General features: G+C 44.4%; 1 long non-coding RNA gene across 1 annotated transcript; it reads right to left on the bottom strand.

Moving 5' to 3' along the window:
* Positions 1-16990: 16990 nt before the first annotated feature.
* Positions 16991-19711, bottom strand: LOC135045167 (uncharacterized). The gene is made up of 6 exons (XR_010238092.1): positions 19648-19711; positions 18938-18979; positions 18554-18634; positions 17909-17971; positions 17137-17160; positions 16991-17020 (listed from the first exon to the last, which is right to left on the bottom strand). It is a non-coding gene; the product is annotated as an uncharacterized LOC135045167 (long non-coding RNA).
* Positions 19712-23831: the final 4120 nt, after the last annotated feature.

The raw sequence follows: 23831 nt of genomic DNA, 5'->3' as shown, positions 1-23831 counted from the left end.
AAGTGCTATTTCTAGAGTCTGATTCAGGTGTGATACAGCAGTCTCAGGAGATGTGAATGTAGAAATTGGTGAGAATTGCTGCAGAAGGTGGATAGTTATTGAATATTAATAGCGTTAATATTTCTTTGGGTTTGAGTACATATGATAGACTTCAGTGACATTGAGTTTGATGTAATGGAGGAGAGCATGCAGGTGATAAGGTAATTATCTGAGAGAGGCAAAGGAGTGTTAGTTAATTCAGAAACTGAGCATACTGTAGTCTGGTGAATATAAGATCAAGGCAGTGGCCTTCCTGATGATTAGAGGAGTCACTTCATTAAGAGAAGCAGGAGAGGATCTGGAGGCTGGAGAGGCAGGTTACGGGTATGTTCCAGAGGTGGGGGTGGTGGTTTGGTGGGTACTGTACTGTGAGGCCTGGGGATAGGTCTGGTAAGCCAATCACCCCCATCAGAGCCAGAGTCTGCAGCATCAGCTCCATACACTCCATTGCTGCTGGGTTCAGGATCGGAGTATTAGTAGTGGGAAGCAGGGGCAGGATGGGAGTAGTAGTAGGAAGTAGGGGGCAGGTTGGGAGTAGTAGTAATGTGGATCAGGGGCAGACATGGAGTAGTAGTAGTACAGAGCAGGGGGCAGGCTGGCAGTAATACTAGTTCGGAGTAGGGGGCAGGATGGGAGTAAAGCAGGGTAAGGATGGGAATAATAGTGTAGAGCAGGGGGCAGGGTGGGAATAGTAGTGGGAATAAGCAGGCAGGATGGGAGTGGAAAGGATTCACCAGAAAGAAGTAAACTGAACAAGATTTACAGTACCTCCACTTCGGTTCAACTTCTCTCCACAGCTCATGGGTCCTGGCTGCCATCCTTTTCAGTGCTGATAGCCTCATACAGCATGCACAGTAAGTGAGTGCACTGTGACAGGAAAGCTCCTTTCAGCAGCGCCCCGCTCCTCCGGTTCATTCTCCGCTGCAAACACCTGTCTCATCCCTGTGTGGTACGTCTTACCTCACCTCACGCAGCCCCAGGGGATATAATGACCATCCCACAGAGACTGGGGAGATGACGAGCAGCAGAAGCTGAGGGAGGGGGATGGGACTCCGCACAGTGATGGAGGAGCTGGGAGTTTCCGGGTTTGTGTGTTCCACAGAGGAAAGCAAGTCCAGGAAGCGTGGCAGCTAGCAGACAGCGTCAGCCCAGGCCGGCTGGCCCAGCAGAAGGATTGGGAACTTTCCAAACAAACTAATCCATCCCTGCAGCTAGCTATTGCAAACATTATTTATTTTTATCTATTTTTTTATTATTCCATATTTGCACTTTTTCATCTGAACAAACCATGTTGTCATGTTCTGAATTTGTATTGTACTCTGTACTGGGGCCGCAGGGCAGGACTGGCTTATACTGGAGTGTATGAAACTAGGAGATTATATGATGCTTCTCCTTATCAGAAGCACCCAGCAAAGAAGATCAGAATAGGCAAAGTTGAATATGCTACAGATGTAGCCACCTTTATCTTGAGTGGCCGCGGCGGTTGTCCCGTTCGACCATACGCAGCGTACTGTGGCGTAGCGAGGCGCGCCTAGCCACAGAGAGGCTATCTAATCGCACGGAGACAGACATTTGACGTTTGGCGTTACCTTTACGTGTAATACCTGCGATCAGCCACCAGATGTCGCTTTTTACAATCACCACTGCGCATGCGTGTGGTCTCCCGTAAAATACAATACTGACATACATAATAAGGACTACTTTACTAAGGCGTCTCATTACGCTGCATACAGCAAATACTGTACTCATTACGCTGCATTATTTAATACAGTACTGTACAGTATATACAGTACGACACCGACGCAAATACAGTAGTACAGCATACAGTATATGATCCATCTACAATACTTTATGAATATTGTATGTGAGCGTGCAAGTCCCGCAGACAAAACACAGTACTGTAAAACCAGTAGTGTACACTGTCGCAAATGGATGTGTGTTACAAGTTCACTATTGCCTCTCAAGATTAGGAATTTTCTACAGTGTTATCGTCCTAATCCCGTAGCCATTACAGCATAATCAAAACCAACGGATTTATACATTTGTCTGCGGCGAAGTGGTGAAGTGTTTCGCTTCCTATACTCAGAGTCCAGGGTTCGATTCCTTAAGTACTGTACGAATGCATGTTACTGTAGTTTTTTTCAGACACTTTATTATTTTTTTTATTCACATACTGCAAACCAGGGCATACAGTAGCTGCATGAGCGGTTCTATGCGATCGAGTCCGGTGTACCATAATCTGCAGGTTCTATGCAGGTTAAGGTACTATGCTCCGTACACAGTACACATACAATTCTGTAGCTGGGCAGACTGAATAGAAATGGCTACCACCTATGACTCCTTGCCCCACAGAGGCCCTAGGCTACGGAGCAAGTAATAGTCCAGATTGTACAGACTATGGGGCAATGCTGAATGAGCGTCACAATCCCCTAGCTAAAATACACAGTATGCATATTATGGTACACCGGACTCGATGACATACTGTAGCACACTGGCAAAATGGCCGCCGCCCCTGAACCCTTGTGCAGGTTATGGGGCAATGCTGAAGGAGCGTCACAATCCCCTAGCCAAAATACACAGGGGAGGGATAAGCTACTGTAGGATTGCATACAGTATTACGGTACACCGGACTCAATCGCATAGCACACTGTCAAAACGACCACTACCCATGAACCCCCACCTCCTGAACCCCCACCTCGTGGCAGGCAGCAGTTGGGTATGGAATGAGAAATGGCATAAGCTGTGCAGGCTACGGGGCGATGCTGAAGGAGCGTCACAATCCCCTAGCCAAAATACACAGAGATACTGTAAGCGAGGTCTATGCACATTACAGTACTGTACAGTACGTTACACCGGGCTCGGTCGCATAGCAAACTGACAAAACACAAGTTTTACAGTACATACAGTAAAGCAGGCCAAAGCTGCAGGAGAGTTTCTACTGTAAAGGTTCTATGCACCGTACGGTAATGTACACATACCTGTACAATTCTATAGCAGGGCAGACTCAATTGAAATGGCTACCGCCTGTGACTCCTACAGTAGCTCCTAGGAGGCACTCAGCTATGGAGCAAATAACAGCACAGATTTTGCAGGCTACGGGGCAATGCTGAAGGAGCGTCACAATCCCCTAGCTACAATACACAGGGGTGATAGAGATAATCGAGTGGCTGGAGGGGGGTCCCCTTGATTTAAGGGGCCCCCACTCCTCCAGGGTACTCCGGCCAGGTGTGACTAGTTGGGTATTTAATTCCATGGCCGCAGGGACCTGTATAAAAGTCTCCCCCGGCTGTGCATTATCTGTCCAGCTAGTGGAGCCCAGTGCTGATTCAAAAAATATGGGGAACCCCTACGCTTTTTTTGTCCCCCTTATTTTTTGCACCAGGACCAGGCGCAGAGCCCGGTGCTGGTTCTAAAAAGATGGGGGATCCCGTGTCCATTTTTTCCGTATTCCTTCCGGAATTCGACTGCAATTGCATATACAGTACTGTACCCCTTAATGTCACTGCTTACAGTATACAGTATTTAGACATGAGCTTGTGTACAGTATCTGTCATGAGGTGCTTTTTTCACTGACACTATAACTTTTTTCTATTGTGATATACTGTACAGAGGCGGCAAACTAGCCAAACGGGAATAATCAGCTTCTGCAGAATAAAATGAGATGCTACAGTACATGCCTATATTCTGTGAGTGACTGCGGCTCTATGAAATTAAATCAGAAAATTTAAATATGAAATGCATTACTAATGTGTGGCATTACTGTACTGTATGTGTATAAGGTGTACTACAATATTTTCTGGTGTAACATAAGGAAAGGGCACTACTGCATGGTCTAATGCAGTGGTTCTCAAACTTGGTCCTCAGGACCCCACACAGTGCATGTTTTGCAGGTAAACCAGCAAGTGCACAGATGTATTCATTACTAACTGACACATTTTAGAAGGTCCATACAGTAGGTGGAGCTAATTTTTTCACTTGTGATTCTGTGAGACCTGCAAAACCTGCACTGTGTGGGGTCCTGAGGACTGAGTTTGAGAACCTGTGGTCTAATGTAAATAAAGATGAATGTGGTGGGGTGTAATGTGAATAAGGGGCATTACTGTTAGGAGTAATGTGGTACTATGATATGATGTCATGAGAATAAGAGACACCACTGCATGATATAATGTGAATAAAGTTGCAGTACTGTGTTGTGTCATTTCATCTTCGGGTATTATTGTGTTACCATGCCCCTTCCCAGCAAGAACATACTGTACACTGTTTTGGGCTGGCACTAAATGTGCACATTGTTCTTATTTAGATTATAGGGGGTAGGAGCGCCAAAATGGGTGATGGTGCTGGGAAAGGGGTGCAGGGTTAGAGGCGGAACTACGTAGCATCTGTGCAAGAGGACATCAGCCAAAATCTAGCCTAGGGCATCATGTTGGTCAGGTTTGGCTCTGATAATACTGTATACTGTACTCTTACTGTACTTTGCATTCAATACAGATACTGTTTGCACACAGGTTTTACATGAATCATTGGCAATGCTGCAGGAGTGTCTCATTAGGCAATCTAAAATATACCACGACTATGGGTGGGGATACAGTAGGGAAGTTCTGTCACCATAAGCTGTCTGCTGTGTATAGCATATTTCCATCTGAGATGCATTTGTGTGTTTGTAATAAGAAAAAAACATTTTACTGTACATTTAGTGGATACAGTATTTCTCCCCCATAATGACGTATCATACTGTACAGGTACCCTCATGTACTGTACCGTACCATACTGTAAAATTGAATATTTATTGGAAAAACATCAATATTAATGTAAAAATAAAGTATTACAACATCCGATTCCATGTACTGCACTGATCAAAATGTACAGTACTCTTATTCAGGACTTATAAAACTGAAAATAACTGTTCATACAGTACACATCAATAACATTACTACTGTATAATATTCTACATTAGTTTATGCAATAATCAGACAAAGGCAATTTTATCATTTTTTTTAATAATGCACCAATTTAAAATTTTAAACAGAAAATACAGAACTACATATTTGTGGCTTGACCATTTCTTTCAACTACAACAGGTAATACTTTATACAGGTGATTTATATAATTATTACAATGTTAAGGTGTGAGTACTTCTAGCCAAAATTTCTTTATCCCATCCACCAGTTGCTGTTTTGTTGTTGGCTTTGCAACACTCCTAACGTACCTCTTCAATTGAGCCCACACTAATTCGATTGGGTTCATGTCTGGTGATCTAATTAAAAAAAAAAAAAAGCGTATAGAAAAAATTAATTACAGTACATTACAGTAAATAGAGAAAATTAAACATACAATATTGTACTGTTTATTAAACAAAATTTTTTTTTACAGTACTAGAGTGCTATCCAAAATTTTACTTGTACACTGTTGAAAGAATACTCACTCTGGTGGTGTGCGTTCCCAATTCATACCTTTCTCTTCCATAAATTTGGCTGAGGCGGAGTGTTTAGGATCATTGTCTTGGAATATCCTATGGTGAGTTGGGTAATATTTATTCACAAATGGCACCATACATTTCTCTACTATTGTTTCTTGGAAATATTTCTTATCCATGATTCCTACAGAAATCAAAAAATGTTGTTCATTAATAAGCAACTCCTTTTATTGTGCAGTTACACGTACTCTACAGTACAACATGTATTTTTACAGAACACAGGCACAGAATAAAGTATAGTACTGTACTGTACCTTCGAAAAATAATAGGGGACCAGCTCCTAATCGTGATATGCCTCCCCATACATGGATTTTCAATGGATGCTTTGGGCGTGGTTTTAAAGAGATATGGTTACGTTTCCTGAATGACATTCTGGAGAACCGCTCAAGGGCAACAGACGATTCATCTGTGAAAATGACATCATCAAATGTTTCACCACTCTCAATCCATCGCCGTGCCTGTTCCACTCTCTTTTCTTTATTCACATCTCTTATCATTGGAGATATCCTGTGAAGAGCCAAAAATAATGAAATCAGATACAGTTATGAAATTACAGATTTACAGATTACTGTATATACAGTAGACTGTATGTGCAGTATACTGTATTATATACCTACTGTATACATTAAACTGTACATACAGTACATTAAGTTACATACAGAGTAATATATATATACATACTGTACATACACACAAACACACACACACAGTATACAGTATGTAATCATCACAATAAGCCGGCAATGCTTCATTGCTGTCTCTGAGTGCCTATACAGTAGGTATCTCTTTTGGGATAGAATACTGTATATACAGTATATACACACACACATACTGTATATAGTATAAAGTACACACTCTGTATAATGATTTATGGCATTATTATATCACGTATCAAGGGATTATTAACAGTGCATTTACTGTATGGTTTATACTGCTTTCAGTATTTTACCTTGTTGCGCCAAAGGTCCATCCCATTTTCCGTCGCATCCTTCTGATGCTGGTGGCCGATATGTCCAGGTCATACTTGGAATGGAGAATTCGTTTTATTTGCAGAGCAGTACGCTCATCATCCTCACGAGTTAGTTCCTCCACAATTTGTTGCACTCTCCTACAGTACAATACAGTATGAAAAATATGAATTCATGAACAGCACAATCACAGTTACAATTGATGAAGTTTTTATTTTATTTCAAAAAAATTGTTTATGGTATAAAGCAAGTCATTTAAACATTACAGTAGTGTACAGTACGTACCATGTGCATTTTGTAGGAAATACAAATCTGGGCGTTGTTCTCTCGAATGCATGATAGCGCACCGTTTCTAAAGTGACTATAATGCCACTTTCCTTGAGCCATGCATGGATCTCTTTGATGGTTTTATTTTCTTTTTTCATGTTGGCGATTATCTTGCTCATCGTTTTGTTGATAGTTACTGGCATGTTGTCCAACTATAATTCCTGTATGGAGAGAAAACATTTGTGAATACTGTAGTCTAAAATTTACACATCTGAAAATGCATAAGAGTTTTATGATAGAAGTTAATACTGTACATGTTTACTATCCAGTACCTGATGTTCAAATTTAAGTATTGTATACTGTACAGTACTGAAAATACAACTTCAGTGTTATGGACTGCAATTAGTTTCCTGTATGAAACAGATACAGTACAGTAACTAACCCTCCTTGGAAGTGCATGGGCCCTGTGAGACTTACAGTAGTGTACAGCATAAGGGTCGACTGACATGATGTACAAGCATTACATACAGTACATGTCAGTACTGTATGTAAATTCTTCAATTATTGCCTAACAACAATGCTGCTTACTGTATATTAAATACTGTAGGCCTAGAAATGTGCATCTCAATATAGTAGTTAAAAACACAGGGGCCTATGTGGATAAGCGAGTTCTATGCACACAAAAAATGGCCACCGACCGTGAACCCCCAGCACGTGGCAGCGCTCGGATATGTAGTGAGATACAGTATGGCATACATTTCACAGTTCAGGGGGCAATGCTGAAGGAGCGTCACAATCCCCTAGCTCAATTACATTGGGATAAGCGAGGTCTACTGTATGCACATTACGGTATACCGAGCTGGATCGCTTAGCAACCTGACAAAATGGACGCCGACCGTGAACTCCCAGCACGTGGCAGCGCTCGGATATGTAGTGAGATACAGTATGGCATACATTTCACAGTTCAGGGGGCAATGCTGAAGGAGCGTCACAATCCCCTAGCTCAATTACATTGGGATAAGCGAGGTCTACTGTATGCACATTACGGTATACCGAGCTGGATCGCTTAGCAACCTGACAAAATGGCCGCCGACCGTGAACTCCCAGCACGTGGCAGCGCTCGGATATGTAGTGAGATACAATATGGCAGACATTTCACAGTTCAGGGGGCAATGCTGAAGGAGCGTCACAATCCCCTAGCTCAATTACATTGGGATAAGCGAGGTCTATGCACATTACGGTATACCGAGCTGGATCGCTTAGCAACCTGACAACATGGCCGCCGACCGTGAACTCCCAGCACGTGGCAGCGCTCGGATATGTAGTGAGATACAATATGGCAGACATTTCACAGCTCAGGGGGCAATGCTGAAGGAGCGTCACAATCCCCTAGCTCAATTACATTGGGATAAGCGAGGTCTATGCACATTACGGTATACCGAGCTGGATCGCTTAGCAACCTGACAACATGGCCGCCGACCGTGAACTCCCAGCACGTGGCAGCGCTCGGATATGTAGTGAGAGATGGTATACATTTTAAAATACACCGGGATAAGTTGTACAGGCCATGGAGCAATGCACAGGGACATTCATCATTTACGTACAGTATATAAATAATTGTAAACCGTAAATGAAAGAATTACCGGTCAAATACTGTATGACGAAACTGTGTCAATGAGCTGGAACAGTATGGCCTGTGAAGAAGTTATCGAAGGCAGAAACGGAGAGCAAATTATCAGGAGATTTCTGAAAGGTCGGAGAAGATCCACACAGCAAGTCTGCCTACGAGGAAACAGCTTTGCAAAGTGGGTAGCGGGGCGGTGACTGAGACGCTCTTTTATTCACATTCACACAAAAGGAATTCTTACCGCTGTGATTGGTGCCAATATAGGCGCATTCATCCTTACACCAATCACAGAGCATACTGTACAGGTACTTTTGAATGTGAATAAAAGAGCGTCTCAGTCACCGCCCGCTACCCACTTTGCAAATCTGTTTCCTCGTAGGCAGACTTGCTGTGTGGATCTTCTCCGACCTTTCAGAAATCTCCTGATAATTTGCTCTCCGTTTCTGCCTTCGAAAACTTCTTCACAGGCCATACTGTTCCAGCTCATTGACACAGTTTCGTCATACAGTATTTGACCGGTAATTCTTTCATTTACGGTTTACAATTATTTATATACTGTACGTAAATGATGAATGTCCCTGTGCATTGCTCCATGGCCTGTACAACTTATCCCGGTGTATTTTAAAATGTATACCATCTCTCACTACATATCCGAGCGCTGCCACGTGCTGGGAGTTCACGGTCGGCGGCCATGTTGTCAGGTTGCTAAGCGATCCAGCTCGGTATACCGTAATGTGCATAGACCTCGCTTATCCCAATGTAATTGAGCTAGGGGATTGTGACGCTCCTTCAGCATTGCCCCCTGAACTGTGAAATGTATGCCATATTGTATCTCACTACATATCCGAGCGCTGCCACGTGCTGGGAGTTCACGGTCGGCGGCCATGTTGTCAGGTTGCTAAGCGATCCAGCTCGGTATACCGTAATGTGCATAGACCTCGCTTATCCCAATGTAATTGAGCTAGGGGATTGTGACGCTCCTTCAGCATTGCCCCCTGAACTGTGAAATGTATGCCATATTGTATCTCACTACATATCCGAGCGCTGCCACGTGCTGGGAGTTCACGGTCGGCGGCCATTTTGTCAGGTTGCTAAGCGATCCAGCTCGGTATACCGTAATGTGCATACAGTAGACCTCGCTTATCCCAATGTAATTGAGCTAGGGGATTGTGACGCTCCTTCAGCATTGCCCCCTGAACTGTGAAATGTATGCCATACTGTATCTCACTACATATCCGAGCGCTGCCACGTGCTGGGGGTTCACGGTCGGTGGCCATTTTTAGTGTGCATAGAACTCGCTTATCCACATAGGCCCCTGTGTTTTTAACTACTATATTGAGATGCACATTTCTAGGCCTACAGTATTTAATATACAGTAAGCAGCATTGTTGTTAGGCTTTACGCTACCCACTTTGCAAATCTGTTTCCTCGTAGGCAGACTTGCTGTGTGGATCTTCTCCGACCTTTCAGAAATCTCCTGATAATTTGCTCTCCGTTTCTGCCTTCGAAAACTTCTTCACAGGCCATACTGTTCCAGCTCATTGACACAGTTTCGTCATACAGTATTTGACCGGTAATTCTTTCATTTACGGTTTACAATTATTTATATACTGTACGTAAATGATGAATGTCCCTGTGCATTGCTCCATGGCCTGTACAACTTATCCCGGTGTATTTTAAAATGTATACCATCTCTCACTACATATCCGAGCGCTGCCACGTGCTGGGAGTTCACGGTCGGCGGCCATGTTGTCAGGTTGCTAAGCGATCCAGCTCGGTATACCGTAATGTGCATAGACCTCGCTTATCCCAATGTAATTGAGCTAGGGGATTGTGACGCTCCTTCAGCATTGCCCCCTGAACTGTGAAATGTATGCCATATTGTATCTCACTACATATCCGAGCGCTGCCACGTGCTGGGGGTTCACGGTCGGTGGCCATTTTTTGTGTGCATAGAACTCGCTTATCCACATAGGCCCCTGTGTTTTTAACTACTATATTGAGATGCACATTTCTAGGCCTACAGTATTTAATATACAGTAAGCAGCATTGTTGTTAGGCAATAATTGAAGAATTTACATACAGTACTGACATGTACTGTATGTAATGCTTGTACATCATGTCAGTCGACCCTTATGCTGTACACTACTGTAAGTCTCACAGGGCCCATGCACTTCCAAGGAGGGTTATTTACTGTACTGTATCTGTTTCATACAGGAAACTAATTGCAGTCCATAACACTAATATTAAGCCCACTCCATTATCCACTCCTCCCCTGTGTATTAAACACCCCCTACCACCCTGGAAGTCATGTACTGTACCAGGGCCCCTTCATTCAGCACAATGCCCCCTTCTACAGTTTAGTGTTCTCCTTCCTGCCCCATCTGTGCAGTAAAGGAATAATTAGCAGAAATTATTTCTCCAGGTCCTACTGTACATACTGAGCGAAAGATAGAACCCCCCCTATCCCCCGCGGAGCATCAAAGCTGCCGCTGATAGCTCCCCCCACCCCTTCCGCTGGTGAGTGGGTAGGGGCCCCAGTGCATTGCTGTGTCCAGGGGCCCACACTGCTGTTAAAATGGCTCTAGTAATTGAGCTAGGGGATTGTGACGCTCCTTCAGCATTGCCCCTGGACTGTACCATACTGTATCTCACTCCATATCCAAGCGCTGCCACGTGCTGGGAGTTCACGGTCGGTGGCCATTTTGTCAGGTTGCTAAGCGATCCAGCTCGGTATAACGTAATGTACATAGACCTTGCTTATCCCGGTGTACTACAGGTATGTGCAGTAGTACTGAATGATTGCTATCACTTGTGGTGAAACACCTATCTTATCAAATACAGTAACTACTGTACAGTATAGTTGTTCGCACAGGTGATGGTAATCATACTGTATATTTAAACTGAAGTCCGTAACAGAGCATTCTGTCCCTCCTGCAGAGGTTCTTGTTGGGAGGCACAGGGAAAAAAGGCAAATACTGTACAGTATTTGCACTTTACTGTTGTGCACTTTATTTGAAAATGTACAGTTGTTTGCTATTTTTAGCATGCTGTGCTTTACATGTTTTCTTATTGTGGTTTTTATATTTTTAGACAAAAGACAAAGAATGCAGACTACCAGATTTTACGGGAGTGCCAAAACCCACCCATCAGTGGCACAGAAACTTGCTGCATTAGTCCCACAAAAGAAGAAGAAAACTGCCAAGGCGGCTCAGAAAGAAAATGTGGTGAAACCACGAAAAAATGCCAAGGCAAAGAATAATACGTTGGAGATGATATGTGGTGTGGCAAATGATGTAATTGTTCCATCTCCTGCAGATCACAGTGTTCAGCCAATGAATCTGGAAATACCGGTGCTAGAGGACGTGACAAACACGCTGCATCAGGAAGCTTCTTTTTTGGACCATGTAGCCACCCCTGGACAAGAAGACATGACACATTCACCACGAAGAAGGTTGCATTTCACAGATGTGAACACCAAAGTGCAGGACTGCCAGTGTACCTGTCCTGTTTTACTAAAGGAGCTACTCAGTAAGGTGACCAATATGGAGTCAGAAGTTGGTGGACAGGTCAATCAGCTGCAGACCGATGTGGCTGGCCTTAAAGAAGGCATAAAGGAACAGATGGTAGAAGCCATGAAGAAAGTCATTGAACAAACGAGGGAAGAATGGCAAGTTGGAGTTTGCCGCACCATCATTGCAACACACCACCAAGCGGTTCAAGTCAGCGGCCTGGACGACCGAGGCCTGGAGGACCGCAGAGGAGGCCTGGAGGACCGCAGAGGAGGCCTGGAGGACCGCAGAGGAGGCCTGGAGGACCGCAGAGGAGGCCTGGACGACCGCAGAGGAGACCTGGAGGACCGCAGCGGACTGGACGACCGCAGAGGAGGCCTGGAGGACCGCAGAGGAGGCCTGGAGGACCGCAGAGGAGGCCTGGAGGACCGCAGAGGAGGCCTGGAGGACCGCAGAGGAGGCCTGGAGGACCGCAGCGGACTGGACGAAGTCAGCGGCATGGACGACCGCAGAGGAGGCCTGGAGGACCGCAGAGGAGGCCTGGAGGACCGCAGAGGAGGCCTGGAGGACCGCAGAGGAGGCCTGGACGACCGCAGAGGAGGCCTGGACGACCGCAGAGGAGGCCTGGACGACCGCAGAGGAGACCTGGAGGACCGCAGCGGACTGGACGAAGTCAGCGGCATGGACGACCGCAGAGGAGGCCTGGAGGACCGCAGAGGAGGCCTGGAGGACCGCAGAGGAGGCCTGGAGGACCGCAGAGGAGGCCTGGACGACCGCAGAGGAGACCTGGAGGACCGCAGCGGACTGGACGAAGTCAGCGGCATGGAGGACCGCAGAGGATGCCTGGAGGACCGCAGAGGAGACCTGGAGGACCGCAGAAGAGACCTGGAGGACCGCAGAGGCCTGGACCACAGCAGCGGACTGGATGAAGTCAGCGACTTGGGCGAACGCAGAGGAGACCTGGAGGACCGCAGAAGAGACCTGGAGGACCGCAGAGGCCTGGACCACAGCAGCGGACTGGACGAAGTCAGCGACTTGGGCGAACGCAGAGGAGGCCTGGACGACCACAGAGGCCTGGAGGACCGCAGAGGAAACATGGAGGACCGCAGAGGAGGCCTGGAGGACCGCAGAGGAGGCCTGGAGGACCGCAGAGGAGGCCTGGAGGACCGCAGAGGAGGCCTGGAGGACCGCAGAGGAGGCCTGGAGGACCGCAGAAGAGACCTGGAGGACCGCAGAGGAGGCCTGGAGGACCGCAGAGGAGGCCTGGAGGACCGCAGAAGAGACCTGGAGGACCGCAGAGGAGGCCTGGAGGACCGCAGAGGAGGCCTGGAGGACCGCAGAGGAGGCCTGGAGGACCGCAGAGGAGGCCTGGAGGACCGCAGAGGAGGCCTGGAGGACCGCAGAGGCCTGGACCACAGCAGCGGACTGGACGAAGTCAGCGACTTGGACGACCGCAGAGGAGGCCTGGAGGACCGCAGAAGAGACCAGGAGGACCGCAGAAGAGACCAGGAGGACCGCAGAAGAGACCTGGAGGACCGCAGAGGAGGCCTGGAGGACCGCAGAGGGCTGGACGACCGCAGAGGCCTGGATTCAAGTGTGCTGTTGCCAGGAACACCAATGATGACCAGCACACCTGCTCACAGGCCACTTCGCAATACATTCGGAGGCTCTCTGAACAATATTGCCCTGGCTGTCATCTCAACTTCCCTGGACGACCATCTGTACAGAGCTTCAAATGGACATATTCAGAAATATGCATATTCTCTGTTCCAGCACCATGTACGGTACGACAAATACTTGACGTGGGCCAATCGTGTGAACTTTGATGGTTCCAAGGGCAAACTTCCGCTGCCCAAAAATCTGGTACATGACATCATGGCTAGGTGTGAACGCCGCGTGAGGATTGGTGATCCAGAAAAGAGGAAGATAAGGGATACCATAAACTCTGTGCTGAGAACGAAGAGGAAAATGACTTGGAAGCTCGACTATGATGAAACCAGATCATTACCTACCTCCTAGCTTCAGCACATCAGCTTCACACAGCTGAAGCTAAAAAATTGTGTCAATGTACCTGTATGACCTGTACATTTTCTGGGGCTGCATGCACTGTGCTGAATCCACTTGGAGCAGCTCGGTTACTCAAAGGGGAGTGCATGAACTTGGCTCACCACATTCCTGGTAATGTAAGGGCCTGTTACAAGTTGCCCCTTTTATTCCTGTTGATTTTTTGGGCGCTGCTGTATCTATCCAGTAGCAGCCGAGTCCATTGTGCTGTGTCCATCTGGGGCCTTGGGCTGCGTTTCCATCCAGGGGCTGCTGTTGTCAGTCCTCTATTCTGGTGTCCGTATGCGACAGTGTTAAAAAGCAAAAGACAAAAACGAAAAATAATTCAAAAAAGCAAAACCTAAAAATAAAGTACAAAAACCATTACCCCGCACCACCACCACAAAAAAATAAATTATAAAAATGTTAAAGTTGATATTGTTACTGTATTTGTGCTGTTACCTTTTGATTAAAGTACCGTACAGTATGTGTGATGTTGGCTTTATTACAATACAGTACAGTATGTGTGATGTTACATGTTCCAAATGATTTTGTCCGTAAATAAAGTGTTTCTTAAAATAAACATGACGTGGTTTCCAATGTTTGTATTCCCAACTTCCTGTACTGTATAAATTAGTACTACTGTATGATGGGAATTCAATTAAGAGTGGTATACTGTATGTAAAACAACTTGGTTAGGCATCTTGCATTTCATATTTTAATAAAAACCACAGGAAACTTCTATTTTTAAAAGTTTATTGAAGAAAAAAAAGGTGTTTTTTTTTAAATAAAGTTTGAAAGTTAATTAAAACAAAAAAGTAGTTTGTTCTTCGTTACATTCTTTTCTTGTGTATATAGATATCTGTGGGGGGAAAAAAAAAAAAAAGTATTAAAGTAAAGACACTCATGTTCATTTGTTTTCCAAGAAAATTTGTGGAACCACACAGCCCAGCAATAAGTCATGCTGGGCTGTGTGGTTCCACAAAAGGCATGCGGTACAAAGTGAAATAGTGGTGTCAGTGGTCAGCACTTTGACACGCTAACATTTGTGGAACCACACAGCAATGGCTGACACACATAAAATGGCTGACACACACAAAATGCCTGACACACACAAAATGCCTGACACACACAAAATGCCTGACACACACATGCTGGAGTGAAAACACATGTTTGCCAAACAGTCGACAGCACATGTCGGCCAGATGGCCGACCAAACTTGCTCCAAATCACCCCAAACTGGCCAGAAAGCACCCCAGCACACTCAGGAGGTACTGTACACCACAGCTAAATTAGGAGAGAATTTCATTACAAACAGCCAGATCTTGCAGATTATCTGCCAGATAATTGTATGGTGTACAGTATGCCTATCTTATACAGTAGAAAAAGATACTATACAATGGAGTACAAGAACAAAAATTTTTATTAAATAAAATTAAATTAAACTTAATAAAATATTAAAATAGTGGTCCACTAGGAGGTGGACCACCACCCGCTGGAGCTGGATGGCACGCTGCAACTGTTCTGTGGGAAAAAAAGGACAGTATTACAAAACAAATACTGAATACTTTACAGTGTAGTAATGGCAATACAGTACTTTACTCTATATTAGACAATATTGTTATTTACAATGTACAGTACTGTATTGTCAGTACAGTAAATCAAACACTACTGTATGCTGTCGAGGTAATTTAAACATTGCTTTAGTTTACCTCTTGTATAAGTGGGCTGCTGCCTGCCCGCTTCTGGGCCAGCCCACCTATCTTGCCCCTGTCTGGGGCCCCCATAAATAATTGGCACTATATTGGAGAAAAAAAAACATTTAGTCACATTCAAATAGTAAACAATTATTACTGTATACTGTAGGTACAGTATTATACTGTATTGCTGGTATTCAAAATATAAAGTACTGTACAAGAGTTTAGCTTCAATAGGTCATAAACAAATTGTCAAAGGAATTAAACACCACAGTACAAATACTGTAGACATTTACTGTATGTATTAGCAGTCATGACATTTCATGACCGCTTCAGAAAAAAGAGGGTTACAGTACTGTAGGTGGTGTTGTAGGGAGTACTATCCATAATAGTGGACTGTACTCAGAGCCAGCCATAAATAATATGATTCCCTAGTCAAGTTTTTGGATGCTGCCCCCTTGCACAGATGCTATTTCCGCCTCTGAGCCTGTACCCCTTTCCCAGCACCATCACCCCTCAACCATAGCAGTCGTCATTTTGGTGCTCCTCCAACTTACTGTACTGTATGTTTAAAATAGCAACAGTGTGCACATTCGGTGTGCATCCCAAAACGGTGCATGTTCTTGCTGGGAAGGGGCAAGGCCACACAGTAATTCCCCAATCTGAAATGACGCCACACAGTACTGCAACTTTATTCACAACATATCATGCAATAGTGTCTCTTTTTCTCGTTACATCATATGATAGTACCACATTACTCCTCAAAGTATTCCCACTTATTCACATTGCATCACATCATATTGCTCTTTGTTCACATTAGACCACACAGTAGTGCCCTTGCTACAGTATATGTTACACAACAAAGTACTGTATACACATAATGCTGCACATTAGTAATGCATTTTGTATGCACAGAATATACTGTAGGCATGCTGCATATCATATTAATCAGCAGAAGCTGCTTGTGCCCCTGGGCATTTGGCAAGTATGCCTATGCGTAGGGCAGGCTCAGACTGGAGATCAGTACGTAATCCCGCTGGACGGGATCCCGGCAGTCAAAATACAGACGCCGGAATCCCGACCACACAATCCCGACAGGGGCGGCGAGCGGAAAGCAGCCCCTTGCATGCTTGCTTCGCTCGCCACGCGGTGGGCACGGTGCCTCGCTACGCTCTACACACTATTATATCAGTAGTCAGGAAACGCAGCATGCATTTGTGGAGTGAAGAGGGTGAAAAAGGAGAGAAAGTACAGTTTGTACTGTAAGGTTATGTCAGAGGGTGTGAAGATGATCAGCTCAGTGTTATACATGTTACAGTAAGTTAGAATACAGTACAGTGCATTATGTATTTCTATTTTATTACCAGGTGTCTCCTCCACTGGTTGGCGACGGACTGTAAAAAGATAATACAGTACAGTTAGTCATATCAGTTTGACTTAAAATAATGTTGGAGAAAAAAAAAATACTGTAATTACAGTACCAACTATTGCTACTGTACAGTATATTTACCAAAAATGTATTCTGGCTCGTCGTCTGTGGGTAAAAGAGAAGAATATTATAAGATACAGTATACAGTAAAAAGTATAGTAATAGTACACTAGTGTCCAGGCCCAGTGTCAGGTGGGTAAAAAAAGGTATGCTTGTGACAGGCATGGTGATTCCAAGGGACCCCACCGAGACCATCAGAAAATTTGTGAGTGACCCGTATGCCGGTGATTATGACTAGAATAAGGTACAGTAGCAACTCTTTTTTCTTTTGAATTATGTATACTGTACAGTACTGTATGTGCATATTGTACAGTACACTTAAAATATTTAGCAGTTACTGTAGTGGTAATTTTTGGGATGACAGTATTAGCATACTGTAAGCATCCAACTGAGGCCCCCAAACAGATGCCGCCACTAGGTACAGTACGTGCCTCTCGTGCCTAATGGGAAATTCATCACTGACAGTATCTAGAGAGATGAATGGAGAGACAGTGACAAGGGGTGAGAGAGAGAGAGAGAGAGAAATTGAGTAAGATGGGTGTTTTTTTTAGAACAGGATGTTGTCCATACAGTAGCAACCAATCAAATATTACCTACTGTACTGTATTATCGTCTGTAAGTGTAACTAGATACTGTAAATGTTAATGTGGGATGTGATCGGTTGCTACTGTATGGGCAATATCACCAGTTCAAACAAAAACAATTTTCATCCGATTTCTACGCATTTGCCAGAAAAATCTGATGAAAAGTGCTACTCTGATGGCATCAGATCAATGTCAGTAATAATTCTTACCACTAAATGCAGCAGCATCATCATCATCCTCCTCCTCCTCCGTGGCCTGTTCCAGTGTAGGGCCTGTGAAAAAAAACATTAATGTGAAAAAAAAAAAAGGTTAATTCCAGGAAATACACATACCCTCCAACATGGTACAAAATGCTCTGGTTCTGGACTTCCCTCTTAATTTATTATTGCCATCACCTGTGAAGAAACAGCTTTCTTATCATATAACTAGTTCAACACAGGTGATGGAAATCATAAATTAAGAGGGAAGTCTAGAAACAGAGCAGTGCGGCGGGTCATGTTGGAGGGTCTGCATACAGAAACATAGAATTTGATGACAAATACTGTAAGAACCACTTTGCCCATCTAATCTGCCTCTTTTTTTTAACCTTTTTTTTACATCAAACCTTATAACAATTTTCCCCAAACATCACATGATGCAAAGATAAATAAATAAAAAAATAAATAAAAAAAGAGGTGCAAGATGGAATTGTGATTGGGCCCTCCCAACCACCCTTATGTTATATAAACAGGGTCTGCCACACGACTGTGGCTGAAATGACTGGTTGGTTTGGGCCCCCACCAAAAAAAGAAGCAATCAATCTCTCCTTGCTCAAACTGGCTCTACAGAGGCACGATGTACCGGACTGGACTTACTTAATGGGTGCAGTGTGGTGAGGGACAGAGAGTCCTGGTCCTCCTCCTCCTCCTCCGCCACCGCCTGTGACAGTGTAGGGCCTGTGAAAGCAAAAAATCCATGAAATATACTTTTGTATTCTGTGTTGAATACAGTAAAGCAAAAATTCAGTCAGGAATTGGAGGAGGAGAGTAAATTTCGCACACAGAGACGAGAATGTCGAGGCCAGAATCAGGGGGTAGTGGAGGAGGGTTAGGATACCGTACCTCACCCTGTTGGGATTGCTGCAATCAGGATGCCACTGTCGGTCACCTGACCGCTAGAATCCTGACTGCTGGTCACGCAAACCCAACCCATTGGTTTAACACAATGTACAGTACAGTACAATACTGCAGTTTACTTACCAAGTTGGGGAGAGGGTTTTTCATCCTCACTGTCAATAATTACTGAGTTGAAAATAAAAAAATATTATAAACAAAATACAGTAGAGTACAGTTACTACAAAATTGCACAGTAGTACAGTGCTACAGGAGACAGAGATATATTCATAATACAGTAGGAGCAGAATGACTGTCCAGCGGTAGGGGACATACAGTACTGTATTTAAAAGACCTGCTGTCTGGATCCCGACATTCAGAATGCAGAGTGTGGATTCAGAGTATGATTGGAGGGTTAGGCTAGTGGAGGGTGGGTCGGATGCACAATTTTGGGCACCATAATACAAAATGGATATCGTGGAACTACAAAAGGTTTAGAGGCGGGCGACCAAAGTGATGAAGTGGATTGAGAAGATGGAATACAAGGAAAGGCAGGCTAGGCATGTTTACATTGGAAAAGAGGAGATTAAGAGGGGACATGATTAACCTTTACAAATATACTGTATACAGTAAGGGGACAATACACAGGAACGGTTTTTGATAAGATGGACACAGAGGACACGTGCACAGTAACTCTTGTTGAAGTAGAGGCGATTTCGCACAGAGGCGAAAAGGGGTCTTCACAGTGAGGGAAATACTGTACAGTACATGTTTGGAATTCCCTGCCTGAAAAGTAATAAAAGTGGACTTGGTCAATACTTTTAAGAATGGGCTTGAGAAAATCCTACTGTACTTACTATAATCTGGCTCCTCTTCCCCCGAATCAATGGGAATGAGCTCCTCCTCTGTATCAATTACGAGGCGGTCTGTGTGTAAAAGATGACAAGTATTGTAAAATACAAAAATTACAGTAATACTGTAGGAAACTAGTGTGTCTGTAACAAAAAGTAATTATTACCACTTCCGGAGCTCTCGGATGCAGCAGCAGGTGGTGGTGGTGGTGGTGGTGTTGGTACTGTGGGAAAAAAAATAACAGTACTGTAAGTGAAGCTGTCAATTGGAAACATGTACTGTACAGTATCCAGGACACATGTACAGTAGTGTAACAACGATGACAGTAGCACCAGAATTCTCGTTACACAATACCTGGCAGCGCAGCAGGTGGTGGTGGTGGTGGTGGTGGTGGTGGTACTGTGGGAAAAAAAATAACAGTACTGTAAGTGAAGCTGTCAATTGGAAACATGTACTGCACAGTATCCAGGACACATGTACAGTAGTGTAACAACGATGACAGTAGCACCAGAATTCTCGTTACACAATACCTGGCAGCGCAGCAGGTGGTGGTGGTGGTGGTACTGTGGGAAAAAAAATAACAGTACTGTAAGTGAAGCTGTCAATTGGAAACATGTACTGTACAGTATCCAGGACACATGTACAGTAGTGTAACAACGATGACAGTAGCACCAGAATTCTCGTTACACAATACCTGGCAGCGCAGCAGGTGGTGGTGGTGGTGGTACTGTGGGAAAAAAAATAACAGTACTGTAAGTGAAGCTGTCAATTGGAAACATGTACTGTACAGTATCCAGGACACATGTACAGTAGTGTAACAACGATGACAGTAGCACCAGAATTCTCGTTACACAATACCTGGCAGCGCAGCAGGTGGTGGTGGTGGTGGTACTGTGGGAAAAAAAATAACAGTACTGTAAGTGAAGCTGTCAATTGGAAACATGTACTGTACAGTATCCAGGACACATGTACAGTAGTGTAACAACGATGACAGTAGCACCAGAATTCTCGTTACACAATACCTGGCAGCGCAGCAGGTGGTGGTGGTGGTGGCACTGTGGGAAAAAAAATAACAGTACTGTAAGTGAAGCTGTCAATTGGAAACATGTACTGTACAGTATCCAGGACACATGTACAGTAGTGTAACAACGATGACAGTAGCACCAGAATTCTCGTTACACAATACCTGGCAGCGCAGCAGGTGGTGGTGGTGGTGGTACTGTGGGAAAAAAAATAACAGTACTGTAAGTGAAGCTGTCAATTGGAAACATGTACTGTACAGTATCCAGGACACATGTACAGTAGTGTAACAACGATGACAGTAGCACCAGAATTCTCGTTACACAATACCTGGCAGCGCAGCAGGTGGTGGTGGTGGTGGTGGTGGTACTGTGGGAAAAAAAATAACAGTACTGTAAGTGAAGCTGTCAATTGGAAACATGTACTGCACAGTATCCAGGACACATGTACAGTAGTGTAACAACGATGACAGTAGCACCAGAATTCTCGTTACACAATACCTGGCAGCGCAGCAGGTGGTGGTGGTGGTGGTACTGTGGGAAAAAAAATAACAGTACTGTAAGTGAAGCTGTCAATTTGAAACATGTACTGCACAGTATCCAGGACCAAAAAGGGGTCCGGCCAATAAACAATCTGCATCAGAGAAGCAAGATACAGTATGCTTAAAGTATACAGTACTATATACTACAGTAGATCGCCAACAAACGTAAATTAACAAACAACTATCACTGGAATTTACCATCCTCATCCCGTAGCGAAGCACGGGTATTCAGCTATCTACAATGTTATTTATACTTTGTGTTTAATATTTACATTTAGTTTTGTAAACAGACATTCTTAACATTAACGGATTGCAGCGAGTTATCTGTGATGGTCAGGACAGGGGGTTGGGACTATAGAAATCACTATGTACTGTACACTACTGTATTTGACAATACTTACCAGCTTGGCGGCGCCTGTCCCGCCTCCTGTGACGTCGTGCTACCAGCCCTGTAAAAATATATATACAGTATAATGGCAGCATACTGTACAGCCAATGAAATTCAACATTGACAGCATCTTTATGACATCACAATAAATGGAATTGTTCATTCTAGTACCCTGCACCTAATCACTCAGGAGGGCATAGTGTACTGTACTGTCTTCAAAACTTAAGGGGCACATTTCTAAATGTGACATACAGTACACTTACAGTATCGCTACAGTACAGTAGGTCCAGGGTATTAGACAGAACACTACCTTTATAGACATTGTAACACACATAAGCATTGCCCTTATAAACATTATGACACACATCAGCATGCAGCCCTCCCACCCTTAACCATCTCAGTACTGTTCATTACATTACAAATTGATTTCATGACAGATGACGCAGTACTCACCTGAATTCATCTTATTCACGTCATGTCACAGTAGTGCAGTTTATTCACGTCACAGTACTGTCCTTGATTCACGTTGTGTCACACAGTAGAGCACCGTATTCACGTCACAGTACTGTCCTTGATTCACGTTGTGTCACACAGTAGAGCACCGTATTCACGTCACAGTACTGTCCTTGATTCACGTTGTGTCACACAGTAGAGCACCTTATTCACGTCACAGTACTGTCCTTGATTCACGTTGTGTCACACAGTAGAGCACCGTATTCACGTCACAGTACTGTCCTTGATTCACGTTGTGTCACACAGTAGAGCACCTTATTCACGTTACTGTACGTCACAGTAGTGCAGTAGTATATCCACATTACGTCACAAAGTAGAGATCTGCCAGTCATGAACCTTATGCAAGAGTAATGCACGTCAGAACACATTAGGCCACTGTAACATCCCTTAGAATAATTTCTGCCAAAGTAACATCCCTTAGAACACTGTACTATCTGAAACACAAATTTCGGCACACTGCAATTAAACCACACAATGCACTGCACGACTGCGTGATATGACAAACTGCACATTTCCCTGCAAAATATGATACAATGTACACTACACAAAAAACTGCAATTACCACATGTGTATACAGTACACTGCACGACAGTGCTGGCCCTAGCCAGGTACAGATACAGCCGCAGTCACGCAAAATATAGGCATGCCGCATATCATTTTAATCAGCAGAAGCTGCTGGTGCCCCTAAGCATAGCAAATGCCCTAGGCATTTGCCTACTGTAGTTTGCCTATGCCTAAGGCCGGCTCTGCTGCACGATGTGATTCACTATGTATTACACTCACTGCACAATACCATATTCTGAATGTACACTGCATGACACGCTGCAATTACGCAGCACGATACACTGTGATACATTGCATATACTGTACACTGCATGATACTGTACACTGCACAATCGTAGACCACCTGGATTGTAAAGAACTACTGTATATACACAAGTTTAAAAAAATAACAATTGTTTTTGTAAAACGCATGTCGATCTTTTTCCATGTCAACTTAACGACCATGTCAACCTACAGTAACTGGTGTCAACCAATTTCAAAAGCCGCACCATCTAGGTCGACGCAAAAAAACAAATTGACCTTTTGACCCGGGTTAACGTTTGGTCCTTGTTTAACCATTTGTTTACCACAAATACTGTACAGTGCTGTATAGACCGGATACCTGCTGCTACAGCAGCCCCTGCTATAATGTACTGTACCTGTAACTACAGTAACTTAAAGTACAGTAATCTACAGTAATGTACTGTACTTACAATCCCTTATGGCCTGCAGGCGTCGTGGGGTCCGCCTCACGAGGTCACTCCACCTCCTCTGGAGAGACCTCACCGTTCTCCTCCGGTTGTAGGTCCGGAGGATATCCCTGCTGGCCCTCCTATATGCCCTTACTTTCTCCTCGTTGCTGGCGAGAGTTCTGTCCCGCCAGCGAACGAGGAGACGCAGCTCACCCATAGCATAGGGACGGTCACGTACAGGTACTACAGGTACAGCAGCCATGCTTATGCTCAATGAGCGATCCAGACGTCGTGCGTCTCAGACGTCGTGCGTCTCAGGCGTCGTGCGTCTCAGGCGTCGTGCGTTCCAGGCATTCAACGTACAGTACTGTAGTTACTGTACTTTGTGACAGTTTCCCTTAGTTTTACATACAGTATGCCCTTTCTTTGACCACAGTATTTTCCACTGTCTTGCCCTACGCCCTTCCCTCCTGGGAGCCTTCACAGGTCTTA

Source organism: Pseudophryne corroboree, chromosome 1, assembly GCF_028390025.1.
Source record: "Pseudophryne corroboree isolate aPseCor3 chromosome 1, aPseCor3.hap2, whole genome shotgun sequence".
Lineage (NCBI taxonomy): Eukaryota > Metazoa > Chordata > Amphibia > Anura > Myobatrachidae > Pseudophryne > Pseudophryne corroboree.
The sequence above is the reverse complement of the archived record's forward strand: the minus strand, read 5'-3'. Positions and strand labels throughout refer to the sequence as shown.